At 34.4% G+C, this 13,606-nt stretch overlaps 1 pseudogene; it reads right to left on the minus strand.

Annotated features, from left to right (window-relative positions):
* Positions 1-7,050: 7,050 nt before the first annotated feature.
* Positions 7,051-11,523, minus strand: LOC145963647 (uncharacterized; annotated as a pseudogene).
* Positions 11,524-13,606: the final 2,083 nt, after the last annotated feature.

Below are 13,606 nucleotides of genomic sequence, written 5' to 3' on the forward strand. Positions count from 1 at the left end.
TTTGTTTCTAAATTATTTAAAAGAGAAAACATTCTTTCCGGATCGGCATTTGAATTTGGAAGAGATCTAATAGTACTTATAACATTTATTAAATTGGGATATTTAGCAAGATTATTGTGTCGATTTTGTAAAATTTTTTTCCACATGCTGTCAAAATTTAATTTAGAAAAGTTTTGTTTTTCTTCCATTGTAAAATCTGATGGTAAGGCCATCCATTCCTTCTTTAAATCATCTTCATCAAAACCGCCGATAGTTTTAGCTATAAAAGAAACATCATTGAATGATGTTTCTCTATTGTTATCAAATAAACTTATATGTGGTCGAAAAACTTGTAACTTTGATAAAAATATATTATTTAGAGGTAATCTTTTATGAATTTCTTCTGCAGCAGTCACGTAAAATATTAAACAATTCTCTCGAACAATTGTAACTATGTTTATGTGACCTTTCAGCGTTAATTCGTTCAGATATTCCTCACATTCTGATCCCAAAATAATTTCATTAGTAGGTTTTTGATTTTCTTTTAAGGAGAATATAATATTTGGAGAAAATGGTTTTAAATATTTTTCTTTTATAAAATTTCGACAGATTTGGAAAAGAAAGTTTAAAGATTTTGGATGCAATAAATGAATCCTTGTTTCTAATGCTTGAAAAAATGCATTAAATGCATTAAAGAAATTCAAAACGTATTTTAAAAATAGAAAATAAGCTTTTATCTCTACGTTGTTCATCATAAACAATAGATATTCTCCAGAATTTGTTTTTTCGCTCACAACCATTTCAGTAAGAAAGTATTTAATTGTATCCCAAGATTCAAGAAGTCTTTCGATACATAAATAATGCGAAAGCCATCGCGTATCACATAATTTCAATATTTTGCGATTTGTTTCTTGGAAACACTCACAAAATTCACGAAAAATAGCCGTACGTTTTGGACTGCTATTGAGATAAGTAGCAATTTTTTTTAGAAATTCCTCGCAATATGCAGGCATTTTAGAACATGCAGCATGCGCTGCTAATGCGGAGGAATGACATGGGCATGAAAATGTTAATAAATGTGGACATATTTCTTCTAATTTTTTTTTAAACGATAAATGTTTTCCTGTCATAACAGATGCATTGTCATATGATAAAGCTACGATATTTAAAAATGATATCTGTAATTTCCACATTTCACATTTAAATGCCTCAAACAACTTTTCTGCGCTTGAATCTTTGGCATCAATATCAATTAATTTAACTAATTGTGAGCGAATATCTAATGTCTCTGGATCAACGTATCAAGAAAAGTCATCCATTTATCATTAGTTATATCAGATGTTTCGTCAATAAAAATTGAAAATTTTGTATTCTGAATTTTATTGACGACACGATCTGTTTCAACTGGGCACAAAACATTTGTAATAATGTTTTTACATTTTGTTCGGCCCATGCTCATGCTTTTTAACACATTAGAATCTTTTCCAATATGTTGAAAAAAGTTGAGGATTTCTTTTGCAGTTTGATACGAAATATTTTTATCAGCAATTAATGCAGCATATCGAATTTCTGCTATTTTTTTTCGCTCTTCAAACGACAAAAGTGAATCATCTGTTATGTTTATATTTTCGTTTGTATTCTTTATTTCTGTTTTAATTTTACATATTTCTATATGTGCTTTGGATTCTGCGTGACGATAAATTTTCGATAAATCACCTCTCATGGATTTATCGCAAAATGAACAAAAAAATGAATTTATATCATGTGATACTTTGCATAACCATGGCTTAAATAATTCAATCTCTAGCCATTGGTCTTGAAATTTATATTTTTCGGATATTTTTTTATCTGAATTTTTATTATTATTTTTATTATCAGTACTTAAAGATGAATTATTTTCTTTATTATTTTTATGACACGCAGAATCCGCATGTCTTAAAACATGTGTGTTGCATGAAATATTTTTATTGCATATAATACAATGATACAAGCTCTCATCAAAAGCTACTTTACGTATCCAACATTTAATTCGATCATCATTGAGCCAAGCATCTGAAAAGCTTCGCTTAGATTTTTTTCTTAATTCATCACACATTTTTGTGAAACAAAAAATAGGCAGAAACAAAGAATTAAAGAAGAATGAATAAAAGAAGCTAAAGATGAAAAATGATAGATATATAGAAATTTGAAATAATCAGAACTCACAAATCGGGATTGTGACAGTTTCTTGAACACCAAGATTTCAGAGCACGTATAAAAAAATACGTTTACTTGACAGTACAAGGCGACAAGATTATCTGATGAAAAAAAAATACCGCGAAACAAATGAATGGTATAAAACAAATGAAACGGCATGAAACAAATGCCGAGTGTGCCTCAGTGTCTGTTCACCAAAGCACGGCGACAGATTGAACATAATGTCTCGTAAGTAAATCATTATTTATACAAAATTATTAAGAAACTTTAATGTTTCTGTTATAATTTTTTTTCTTAATAATTTTATAGAAGATATTAATGAAGAAATGGATGCGCTGGTGCTGGATGCACCCAACATGCCGCAGCTGCTGCAACAATTGTTGCGGCAGCAACAATTGTTTGCAGCACAGCTGCAAATAGTTATGCAGCAGCAGCAACAGCCTCAGCAGCAGCAGCAGCCTCAGCAGCCGCAGCAGCCGCCGCCGCCGCCGCCGCCGCAGGAACAGCAAGAAGAGCAACAGCAGGAGCAAAATGGTACATTATTTTTTATATTAAATTATATTTTATAAAATTATATACATATATATATATATATAATAATTTATTTGTTTTATTTTTCAGAAAATAAACAAAAAAAAAGAGGAGGCGGGCGGGCCCGTGCCCGCTGGTACGCGCAGCGCAGCAGGGGCGGCTGGGACGTCGCGGGCGGTCGAGGAGGCGACCGAGGCCGAGGAAGCGGCCGGGACCGAAGAAGCGGCCGGGGCCGAAGAGGCGGCCAGGTCCGAGGAGGCGGCTGGGGCCGAGGAGGCGGCCGAGGCACAACAATAAGAAATTATTATTATTATTAATATATTAAATAAATAATAAAAAATTAAATAATTCATAGAATATTTATTTATCCAATATTTTCTTTCTTTTATCCTTTATTCCTAGATATTTTTTCCTCCTATACATATATCAATACAATGTGGTATAATAGGGCTCTAGGCGAAGGTCCACATAAAGAAACCTAACGCGCCATTGGTGATACCTCGTGGGTGGTGTGGAAAATCGCCACACTCATTAAAGTTTTTTATTTTATTATTTTAAATGTATAAATATGGAGAAAACAAGTTTAATTATTATATTAAATAGTTTTATAATATATTTTTGTAATATAATTAGTATATATTTATATTTGTATAATATATTTATAATATATATATATATACACACACATACATATTATAAACATATTATACGATAAAAAAGCTGTAAGAAAAACATTGAGCGCATATCGAGATATCGAGGAGCAAGCAGCGTGTAGCGTCGCGCGTCGGCCGTCGCTTTCGTTGGTACGAAGAAGACAGAAGACTGTATTCTGTCCTCTTCTACTATCCGAAGCTAGCCGAAGCGCCGAGCTCACACGTACGCTTACGCTCACATCCTCATTACCCCCTCCACGCCGTGTTGCATGTTGCTTGCGGCGGAGATCTGGCAGCTTTGCTCCGGACCCGGTCGCCAAGGGCGGGGACCCTCGGCGGTCAATATAGGGTTCCGGAGGAAGGTGGACGGACGGCGTGGCCCCGTCTGCCCACAGTCAGGCAGGAAAAGGGGAGTAGCCTAGAGCCCTCCCTGGGAAGAAGGCCCGGCAATGCAACAAAAATTGCCGGGCCGTATGCGCGGAGGGGGACCCACAGCCAGGGATGCCGAAGTATTGCAGCAGCGGTTCCGGGTCCCTGCCTGCCCCTCCTGGTGCGCGGAAGGCCACCCCTGTGGTTTTAGCGGGTATACCGGCGGGCCAACAACTTGGCGCTGCCGGGAGTCCCGCATAACCCTCGTCTCTCCCCCGGGAGCGAGGGTATGCATCAAGCATTTCCACAGGGTTACCAAAAAAAAAAAAAATATAGTAGTGTGAAATATATGGATACGTGTGTATCTAAACGGAGTAACCTATTATTAAAAGTTTCAAGAAAAATTGCAGCTAATATGATAATACATACAAATTAAAAGTAAGTATAAATATTTTTAATAAACTTTGTCTTTACTAATATGTTGACATATTTATTTTGAAATGTTAAAATCGGAGCTACTGCGGTGCACAATTAATAAAACCGCTGAAACAATAATTTTGAAAAGAAATTTTTCTATATGTGTATTTTATTTTGCTTAAATACTCAGAGCACCAAAATTAAAATATGTTCAAAATAGGAGCAAAAGACAGCACTATGTCCACAAAATTGGAGCACAAGATCTATAAGATCTATAAGAATCCGAGATATTTTAAAAACATTTTTAAGATATCATAAGACTTCTTAAAAATGGCTTGAAGATTTCTTGTAGATGTCTTGTGCTCCAATTTTGTGGACATAGTGCTCTGTTTGGTAAAAAATATTTAATTTTTTTCCTGATAAAATAATTTCTCTGTTTCAGGATGGCCCTTGGTTACGTTGGTTTAGATTTAATGTTGATGGACAATAATATCAATCGTCTTGATCGGAGAGTTGAACGGCAATTATTGCGAATGGCAGAAAATCCATTTGCTTTAACGAATGAAGAATTTAAGCAGTTATATCGTCTAACTCCGGACATAGTGTTCAATCTTATTGACGTATTAGAACCCCAACTGCAGAGGACAAGAATCAATGGTCTCTCCGTAGAAAAACAAGTAATATACATTGTAATCAAGCACTATTTTTACAATGATCCTAATTATTTTTTTTAAATTGATTTAGATTTAGTCTATAGTACTGTTATTTATTTCGTATGTTATAGGTTTTGGCAGCACTAAGATTTTATGCCACGGGTTGCTTTCAACGTCCTGTGGGTGAACAATGGGGCATATCCATGAGTCAATCTTCAATTAGTAGATGTGTGCATAAAGTTACAGATGCAATTAACAATTTGATTTTTAGACAGTGGATACAATTTCCCATTACAGCAGAAGCCAGGTACCAAGCTAAATTGAAATTTCAAAATGCACGGCATTCATTTGAAGGAGCCATTGGAGCAATTGATTGCTCTCACGTAGCGATTATTGCACCCAGAATCCATGAAGAAGCATATGTGAATCATCATGGATATCATTCACTAAATGTGCAAATGGTTAATGTAATGAAATAGATAGATTTATGCAATCATGTTTTATATGATATTAATAAAAAGCTCCTTTTAATTTTTGACTTCAGATATGTGACCCTGATTTAAAAATATTTAACGTGAATGCCAGATATCCCGGAGCACGGCACGATGCTTATATCTGGAATGTTTCTGCTGCACGACGAGTAATGGAGCGCGCATACAATCGTGGTGAAAGACGAACCTATCTTATTGGTCATTTTCATTTTCCTTTTTATTTCAGAGTTTATTGCTTATTAGAAGCTGCGAATGTTAAAGTAAATATCTTGTTTGTTCATACAGGTGATTCAGGTTATCCTGTAGAACCATGGTTGTTAACGCCTCTACCTCGAGAGCCGGAAGGAACGCCTCGTTTCGCATATAACGAAGCGTTGTGTAAAGCAAGAACATGCGTCGAACGTCTCTTTGGTGTGTTGAAAGCTACTTGAAGATGCCTTTCCCGACACAGAGTTTTGCAATACGATTCTGGTTTTGCGGGAAGAATTGTAAATGCTTGTGCAGTGTTGCATAATATGCGACAAGCTAACGGGATACTATATGCTGATGTGTTGGATGAGTTTCACAACGAAGTCCTATACGAAAATAATAACAATGCTGATAATATTGAGGATTATAATGTTCGTGGGCCACTTGCTGTTGCACGTCGAATTCAAGATCGCTTAATAGTAGAAAGATTTTAAATTAACTAAGGGCCAGTTGTTCCAACTTCTTAGTAAATTTTACCCGATAGATAGCCTATCTTCGTCTCTTTTTTAGAACTTATCTGAAAAGAGACGAAAATATGCTACCTGTCGAGTAAAACTTACCAAGAAGTTGGAATAATCGGCCCTAAGCTTTCTCTATGAGGAAGCAAAAGTATTGCAACGATTTGTAAAGTTTGTAAAAAGTATTACATTGTAAAATATATTGCATTTGTAAAATTTGCTTTTTTTGTATAATTAGAGTTAAGTGAGATACAAATGTCATAAAAAACAAAAAAATAAATAAATCTTCTTTGGAACACAATATGCAATGTTATATATGTTTGGAAAAATATTACATTAGTATTTATTAATATCAAAGGCGTAGTACACTGCTTTTATATATTACACGTATTATATGCATTTTATGTAATTATAAGATAAAATTATTAAAACGAAACAAGATAAATTGACTTATAACATGAAAGACATACATTTCATATATTACATGCATACACGCATTTTATATGTAATTATAAGATAAAATTATTTAAACAAAACAAAATAGTCTTATAATATGAAAGACGAGATAGAAATTTTTGAATTTTTTCTTGATTTGCAATTATCAACATCATTATTATTATCAATAGCTTCTGAATCTTCATATTCCCTTCTTGTATACTGAGGTGATTTGTCATCGATATTTGAGTCATCATCATCACCCAAAAAATTAACTGCAATTAAAAGAATTTTATGAATTTTTTATCTACAAAAAATTTTAACGAACAAGTTTGAACTAATTTTAATATAAATTTTTAAATTATAATTTAGTGACAACTCATTATTTGTAAGGCCGAATTCATACCTTGACAGGAAAGCAGAAGCCAATCAAAACTCGCGTTGGTAGTAAGCTTACTACCAGCGCGAGTTTTGATTGGCTTCTGCTTTCCTGTCAAAGTGTGAATTCGCTCTTAGACTAACATCTTGAAGTCGCTTTAGAAATAGTTTCTGATGATCTTTTTGATAGTACCGTTGGCTTTGATACAATTGGTGGATATGGAGTATTTATTGTTTTTTTTTAAGAAGAGATAATAGAAACTTTTGATTTTTTTATTAATTCGGTATTGTCAACATTATTATCATTTTGAATAGCTTCTGAATCTTCATATTCCTTTCTTGTGTAGTGAAGTGATTTGTCATTGATAATTGAGTCATCATCATTATCATCCAAGAGATTAACTGCAAACAAAAGAATATTTCATAATGAGAATGTTAGTTAGGTATTGAAACGATGAACAGTCTTAATTTTTTATATGTTTTATATATATTACTTATAAAATTTATTTATAATTCAGCTTTCTTCTAATTTATTTATTATCGCTATAACAAAGACGCTTCAACAAAATCTATTGAAAACTGATAGAATGCGTGCATTATAAATGTATTCATGTATTTATACATTTCTAATTATAAAAATATTTGTCCTTTTTACCATATGCATATGGAGTGTCTGCAGAAATTTTTTTAGAGGTACTTGGGCAGACAGTGATCACGTTTGGAGTCTCCGATAAAACAGAAATATTTCCATGTTCCAGTTCTTCTAATAAATTCTGTGTATATGAGAAAAGAAATATATTTATAAAGATACTTATACTTTCTTTATTGAAAATATGATGTAAATTGTATACCACAATTTTCTAGTTTCATATAAGTTACCTCCTCGTCAGGGATACTCTCTGGACAATCTGTGTGTCCTTCCACATATTCAGCTCCAACTATGCCAAGCACACGAAGTTCAAAATCAGAAAGCTCAGATTGGGTTTATTTCCTGTTAAAGCTTTTGCTTTACGCAATTCTTTTACTTTAATGGAAACACGGCTTTTTAAGTCTCTCCAAACCTTAAATATAGGTGCTTTCCATTTACATCAAAACTCAGATAAATCTCACTTCTGTCTTTCTTTAACATGAATGTTGAAGAAAGACAGAAGTGAGATTTATCTGAGTTTTGATGTAAATGGAAAGCACCTTATGTATACATAAGTACGTTTTTTTTTACATAAAACGTACTAATTTTGTACTTGTAAAGAGTAATAAAATAGAATATATTTTTATATCAGTACTTTTAAAATAAATGGAAATTCGAGTGAAGGCATTAAGAGCTTAGTAATAGAACAAATCATCATGAACAAATTATATATTAATCATCGATAACTACATCAGTTAATCTAGAAATTAATAAAGCTATAATGGTAAATACATGACACGTATATATAAAATAATAAATTAATTAAAAATAAAAATATGAAAATAAAAAATGATGATATCAAGTGCGGACGTTTCGGCTTGTTTTCAAGCCATCTTCAGCGCAATAATATTGTTAAATTTAAGTTAAATTAAAGGCGAACGATTCGCAATGAGGTTATATGGAGCAGGTACTTAAAGATTAGTGAAATTTCCTCAATCTGTGTGAAACAATCGAAGGTGTTGTAGCCATTAGGTGGTACATCACTAGTTGATGATGTAGGACGACTACAAATATAACGTATCGATGTTAGATCCATGATGTTGAAGTTCACTCAGGTTATGTAATGCATTCTCGTTAAAATCTAGTAGATGAGGAATTCATAGTAAAAATCAACTATTAGGAACTCTCGAATGTGAAATAATTGAGTCAAGATTATCAATGTATATGAAATTTGAATATGTTGAAATAATTTAATGTGTGTCACCTAAAGTACTAATTAAACTGTATAAAATAATTTCCGTTTGATGGAAATAATTTTGAATGTAATAATGTCACAATTAAATACCTTACATAGTCCTGAGTGAAAGTTGAAAATTATGTCGTTATGCTTAAAATTCAATCTGCGTATAATCTGTTGTCACAACAACGGTCGAACATTTAGTGACGAAGTATAGGGTGTTACAATATATTCATTTGTTTCTATGTATGACTTTCATATTTTTGGTAGTTTATTTATCAAATCGTTATAAATAACCGGTAAGCATTCGGTGTCTGTCTGTAGATTCAAGCTGTTTCTTTGATGAAAAACATTTCAGAAATTAGTCTTTTGTTGTAACAAGTTTCTTTATCTAAAATTTTTACGTCATTCCATTTGAAATCATGATTATAATTTAACCTATGTTCTGTGATAACTGAACGTCTACTGGTATTGCTATTTATGTTTTTTCTGTGTTCATTAACTCTTGTAATTAATTTTCTACTAGTCTGTCCGACGTACGATGCATCATAATCTTCGCAATCAATCTTATATATTAAATTCGTATTAGATTGTTTAGGAATGGTGTCCTTATGTGCTTTAACAATCGAATCCAGTTTGTTGAGGCTGAAGTAAGATAGCCTTGTGTTCGCATTTCCCAGAATGTTACCCAGTTTACTTGTTAAACGCGGCAAATAAGGGACCATAAAATACGAAACAGGCTCACTCTCACCATGCAAGTCAATGGTAGAATTGTTAACAATCTCTAAATTATTTTTGGTATTATTAGATTTATGGAATAAATAAGAGAGTCTCTGGTTAATTGTGTCAAATATAAACTTTAGAGGGTAGCCATTATTAATTAAGGTGTTAATGATTAAAATTATATTTTTCTGATGAAATTTCGGATGTGATAAAGTAAAGGCCCTATCTAATAGACAACACACAGTGCCTCTCTTTTGGCAATCAGGATGTATTGACAAAAAGTTTAAATATCTTCCAGAATATGTTGGCTTGTGGTACCAATCAAAAATCAGTTTTTTACCCTCACGTGTGATGGTAACTTCTAGAAAACTAATGGTATTGTTGTTCTCTAATTCAATGGTGAACTGTAGTCTAGAATTTATAGAGTTGAAGATGTTTAAAATATCGTCAACTCTCTTGGTTGGAACCGCCGTGATGATATCGTCCACGAATCTGAAGTAAAAGGGCAATCTGCAATCAATGGCACTAAGAGCTCTGGTCTCAATATCCTGCATCACAATATCTGCTATGATGGGAGACACTGGGGAACCCATAGGAGTACCATGTAATTGAAGATATATTCTACCATTAAAAATAAAATAAGTGGATCTCATAACTAATTTCACCGCCGTTAAGAATTCTGACTTAGGAAGATCTGTTTTACCTGCAATGTAGATCCATCTATTAGACACACAATCGATAGCGAGTTCGATAGGAATATTTGTGAACAATGACACAACATCAAGAAAAATAAGCCTATATCCATTTTCTAAATAAGTATTCTGCAATTTGTCTACCAATGTAAAGCTGTCTTTAATATAACTGTGAGCAAGTGGGAAACTTTTTAACATAATTTTATGTAAATAAGCAGCCAAACCGTACAAAGGCGTATTTACTGAAGAAACGATAATTCTAAAAGGGTAATTAGGTTTATGTACTTTCGGTAAACCATAAGCTCTTGGTAAGGAACCTTCACTATATGATAATGATCGATGAGTGGACTGTGTAATGTACCCATTGTTTTTCCATCTCTTGAGTAAGTCTTTTAGATTGGAGATTAGTTTATTTATGGGATTTTTGTTTATTAACACATAAGTCTCCTCATCACATAGAAGTTCCTCTACTTTTTGAATGTATATGTCCCTATCAAGCGCCACTGTGATATTACCTTTGTCTGCTCGTGTAATAATTAAATTTTGATTCATCTTGAGAAAACTTTTTGTGAGGTCATTAAGCCGAAGTAAATTTCTGTAAGTATTAAAATGTGGATATCGATAAGTTCGTAACGAATTGACGATACCAGTCGACCTATTTCGAATGTCAAGCGTTTAGCAGTTGGGAGTTTTCTCAGATTATTCTCATAGTTAATGACAAATTTAGTAGCTAACTCGGTCACACTGGTAACCGGCAGACTGAAATTATCACCTAGTTGTAATAAACTAATGATGTTATCTGGGATAATGGTGGAAGACAAATTGATAAACCACTTGTCGTTCAAACGTGAGGTATTATATTCAGTATTGATAAACATAGAAGGTTTTATATCCACAACAATGTTGTCTCTAACTTGATTAGTATTATTCTGATTAGTAAATCCATTTTCAACATCAAAAGTATTCATCGTATTTGGGCATCTCGTATAGCGAATCGGCTTAATTTTTTGTTTGTTAGACTCATTCCTAATAATCGATTCAAATTTTCTGTCAAACATATGTGTCTTGCGATAAAATGAAAACAAAGGGCCGCTTTGTCGGTTGAAAAAATCAGTACTTTTATTTAAAACACGCATACAATTTCACTTACCACTTGCCACTAATCCACCGTTTTTGTAGCTCCTTGTAAAGTATTTAGCTCTGCCGCTAGTTCAGCCCATTTTCTTTGTGCTTCTTCTTTTCCGTGAAGAGCGTTGAATTTTCCTTCCGCTAAACCCTTGTTTAGGTTGAAGAAATCAATCATTTTGGTTAATTGTAGTTGCGACGCCCGTGCCGTTCTTTTTCTTTTGCTGTAAAAAAAAACTCATTATCATTTCGTTATATGTATATTTTATATTTTTCATATAATACTTACTTAATCGTGATTTCAGACATTTTTTAATAATTTCTTAAACCCTATAGCAGTTCTATTATTATAAATAAAACAGATATAAACAGATAACAGAAATAGGTTAGATACATAGCAACAAGTTTCAGTTTTTCGATTTTACAAACACAAATTCTGTAAAGTTACTAGATTTTTACCATATTAAGATATGGCAACGTTGCGCGCCTATCGAATAATTTCGATACGTTTGTAACGACATTTGCACCGATTATTATCGTTAAGTCCACGTTACAGAATCATATACCTTAACGACTGTCGATCGCGCAAGCAATAATTGTCGTTAGTTAACGATATCGATATTTATCGTTAACGAGTTACAGAATCCAGGCCCTGGGCTCTTATTTGATACGGTCCATCGTAGATGAGATGTATCTTTTTCGTAAGCCTGCGGCTCGCATCGCTTCGTCGATGGATTTTTACCCACACTTTCTGCCCTTGAGTGTAAACTTCCGCCTCACTATGTTTGTCGGCTTGCTTCTTTCTTTATCCAGCTCGTTTTTTAAGAAAGTTAGCTGCACTTTCGATTTTTCTTTCCAGTAGTAGGTCTTCGTCCTCCTCCTGGTCTTCCACTGGATGTAATCTCGGATCCATCGGTAAGTATCCTTCTTGTTCCGGATGTAGTTCCAGTGGTACACACTCCGTACTTCGATGTTTAGTCGAATTTATTGTCTTTTCCGTTCTGGGGATTATTTTGTTCCAAGACGTGTGTCTGTCATGCGCGTAAACTCGAATTATTCGTCCGAGTTCGCGCATCACCCTTTCGACTGGATTACTCTGCGGGTTATATGGTGTAGTTTTCCGTATTGCGAATCCCATGTTTTCCGCGAATTCTCTCCATCGATTGTTATGAACTGGCCTCCGTTGTCGGATAGTATTTCCTCCGGCATTCCCAGTTGTGGAAAATGTTCCAACTGCAACGCGTCCATGATTGCGTCGAGTTTTTGGCTTTTCATTGGATACAGTTTTGTCAGCTTTGAAAACTGATCCATAACGACCAATATATACTTGTATCCTTTTGGTGTTTGTGGCAAAGGTCCAAATATATCGATCGAAATGACTTTACCCGGTCTTTCCGGTAAAATAAAATATTCTACTCCCCTCGTTGGTCGAGTATAATACTTTGTCGCCTGACACGTGTTACACGATGCAACTACGTCTCTAGCTACTCTTTCGAGATTTTTAATTTTAAAGTATTTATTCGCGAAATCCGCGACTTTATCCGTCCCGTAATGTAAGAGGTAATCGTGTATTCTATCGATCAAATCCCAACTTATCTTATCCGGAACGATTATTTTTTCTCCCGACGTTTCGCGTATTCTCACTAATCCGTCGCGTACGTAAACGTTTAAATCTTCACGCGGGTAATCATGCAATGTTTGACATTCTTCCTGCGCTTGTTCGATTATGTCGCACCATGCTACGGTGTCTAACTCGTCGTTCGGTTTAGCAATCGCGGCTATCCGTTTTATAGACTTTTCCTGCTTAACATACCCATTATTTACGTTACGCCGCGATAAAGTATCCGCGATCACGTTTTCTTTTCCGGATACGTGGCATATCTCGATATCAAACTCGTTTAGGAACGTGATCCATCTCGCGATCCTGGAACTATCGTCCGCACATGCTGACAAGAATTTTAACGCACGGTGATCAGTATGGATTTTTATACGCCTTCCTAGTAAGCTTGCATACCATTTTCTCAGTGCCCACACTATCGCTAAACACTCGAGTTCAGTGATAGTGTAGTTAAGCTCTGCACCTTTTAGGCTTCGACTCGCGTAGGCCACTGTATATTTTTCGTCGCTATTTTCCTCGTCGTACTGATATAGCATCGCACCGAGTCCAAATTTTGACGCGTCTACATAAGCCAAACTTCATATTTGATCTTATAATGTATAATTTAGGCGCCCTTTCGAATGCCCTTTTTATTCGGTTGAATGCTTTGTTGGCTTCCTCAGTCCACTCGAACTTAATGCCCTTGCAAAGCATCGCTTCTAATGGTCTGGTCATCGCGGCTAAGTTTTTTATGAACCGCCGATCCCAATTAACGAGTCCGAGAAACGCTTGTAT

The sequence above is a fragment of the Camponotus vicinus genome, unplaced genomic scaffold, assembly GCF_025532165.1.
Source record: "Camponotus vicinus isolate PSW18456_S1 unplaced genomic scaffold, iyCamVici1.0 SCAF_13, whole genome shotgun sequence".
Classification (NCBI taxonomy): Eukaryota; Metazoa; Arthropoda; class Insecta; order Hymenoptera; family Formicidae; genus Camponotus; species Camponotus vicinus.